Source organism: Carassius carassius, chromosome 18 (genome assembly GCF_963082965.1).
Source record: "Carassius carassius chromosome 18, fCarCar2.1, whole genome shotgun sequence".
Lineage (NCBI taxonomy): Eukaryota > Metazoa > Chordata > Actinopteri > Cypriniformes > Cyprinidae > Carassius > Carassius carassius.
Window position 1 is genome coordinate 7,050,374 of NC_081772.1, and position 2,794 is coordinate 7,053,167.

Below are 2,794 nucleotides of genomic sequence, written 5' to 3' on the forward strand. Positions count from 1 at the left end.
CTGCATGTTTTACTTTTATAAAAGTTTCGGCGGAGTTATACGGACGTATTACTTGATATAGCCATGTTGTCAGGCTGCAGACATTTTAGTAAACATAGATTACTCCCTGGTTACCGTCGCCAAGGAAAAAACGTATGACGTGGTTACGTAGAACGACACGAGACGTTTGAACAAAGACTGGATAAAATTAAATTAAATCTAACTAATTATAATTATATATAAAGAATAACGTTATTTTTCAAAAAATCTTATTTATTAAAAACCATTTCTGGAGATGCCGGGGATTGAACCCGGGGCCTCATACATGCAAAGCATGCGCTCTACCACTGAGCTACATCCCCGTTCTGTTATAAATGTATGTTATGTTACAATATATTTAATATATATCAATTGTTCGGTCATTATACAAGAAAAAAATGTTGTGACATTTTAAAACTCGCTACTTCATCGGAATGGTACGAAACTCGATTACTTTTATGGCAGTCGCTATGTTAAATCACCGTAAAAAAAAATGGTCACACTTATGTTGTTCGGAAATAAATGGGAAATATGAAAATACACAGAATATTTAGTGTGTAACTTACAATCAAAGTCTTCTATAGTTTTTGGTAACTTACAATCTACAAATCATTCACGGTGCAAACATAAAATTCAACACGTTATGTTGACTGCAGAGTGGACGCGGACTACTTACATTTCTGTCTCACACTTGTCTTGTACACACACACACACACACACACACACACACACACATATCACATAGATTTTCTGTTATCTCTCAGCTCAACGAAAAATCAAGCATGCTGAAGCACCCAGAGACAGTCTAAACAACACTCATTAGTACAGTGAAACAAATGATACTAGTACTAAAAATAATATTTTAGATAAAAAAATACATTTCCTCCACACACACACACACACAGGAAGGTGCCTTTCCAAACATTTTCATGAAGTTAAAACATTTCAGCACGTTAAAAGGGAGGTTGGAGATGTGTTAATCTTGGTGAATAATTCAGGCATGGTAACAGGCAAATACACTTTCTTTGAAGCCCCTGACAATCTGGATGGAACATTAAGGGTCAATGTTGCTGCTCATTTCTGGGTAAAGTAAAATAATTCAGTTGATTCCTTTATAGTGTGCATTCCTTAAACCTGTTTTTATGTTTTCGGAACAGTGAGCTTACGGTTATCTCAACAGTTTCCCAATATGTGAAATCACAGACTTACAAGGCGTTTCTCCCAGCTATGTTGGAACGAAACCATGGGCATCTGGACTGTGTGGCATGCCATGGAGGGTTGTTTGCAACGAATGGCCTTGCAGGTGCATTTATAGAGGGATTTCAGATATGTAGATGCAGTACCGTTTCTAGGCATAGGCAAACTAAGGTGCCACCAGCTGGAGGGGGCTCAAATGAGCGCACACAGTGCCACTATATCAAAGTCCTTAAAGGGTTAGTTCACCCAGATAGCAAATTTATGTAATTAATAACTTACCCTGATGTTGTTTCAAACCCATAAAACCTCCGTTTATCTTTGGAACACAGTTTAAGATATTTTAGATTTAGTCCGAGAGCTCTCAGTCCCTCCAGTGAAGCTGTGTGTACGGTATACTGTCCATGTCCAGAAAGGTAAGAAAAACATCATCAAAGTAGTCCATGTGACATCAGAGGGTCGGTTAGAATTTTTTGAAGCATCGAAAATACATTTTGGTCCAAAAATAGCAAAAACAGCGACTTTATTCAGCATTGTCTTCTCTTCCGTGTCTGTTGTGAGAGAGAGTTCAAAACAAAGCAGCTGGATATCCGGTTCGCGAACGAATCATTCAGTTCACCAAATCGAACTGAATCGTTTTAAACGGTTCGCATCTCTAATACGCATTAATCCACAAATGATTTAAGCTGTTAACTTTTTTTTAATGTGGCTGACACTCCCTCTGAGTTCAAACAAACCAATATCCCGGAGTAATGCATGCACACAAACAGTACACTGACTGAACTGCTGTGAAGAGAGAACTGAAGATGAACACCGAGCCGAGCCAGATAGTGAACAATAGACTGACTCGTTCACGAGTGAAGAACCGGTTGCATCGGTTTTTCGGATCACCAGTAGTTCTTTCGGACAATTCGATTCAATAAACCGGTTGAAGAAAACACTGGTTCTTTTGTGCTCGACGTATAATAGCGTCATTTGCGATGATTGCCCTTGATTCAAGCCTTCGGTTTAACCGCGCTCATAACACTAGCACAGAATCAGTTCAGAATCAATCACCAAAAGAATCAGTTCAGTTCAGACGCCCTGTGTGCCGGTCTGCTTCACGCTGAATCACACATGCGCAGTATCATCAGCTCCTCGGTTCACGAATCGGACGCGTCTGACAGAAACGGTTCTTGACTCGTGAATGAGTCAATGTTTTGTTCGCTATCTGGCTCGGCTCGGTGTTCATCTTCAGTTCTCTCTTCACAGCAGTTCAGTCAGTGTACTGTTTGAGTACATGAATTACTCCGGGATATTGGTTTGTTTGAACTCAGAGGGAGTGTCAGCCACATTAAAAAAGTTAACAGCTTAAGTCATTTGTGAATTAATGCGTATTAGAGATGCGAACCGTTTAAAACGATTCAGTTCGATTTGGTGAACTGAATGATTTGTTCGCGAACCGGATATCCAGCTGCTTTTTTTTTTAACTCTCTCTCACAACAGACACGGAAGAAAAGACAATGCTGAATAAAGTCGTCGTTTTTGATATTTTTGGACCAAAATGTATTTTCGATGCTTCAAAAAATTCTAACCGACCCTC

At 39.3% G+C, this 2,794-nt stretch overlaps 1 non-coding gene across 1 annotated transcript; it reads right to left on the minus strand.

Moving 5' to 3' along the window:
• Positions 1-269: 269 nt before the first annotated feature.
• trnaa-ugc (transfer RNA alanine (anticodon UGC)) lies at positions 270-341 on the minus strand. The gene has a single exon. It is a non-coding gene; the product is annotated as a tRNA-Ala (tRNA).
• Positions 342-2,794: the final 2,453 nt, after the last annotated feature.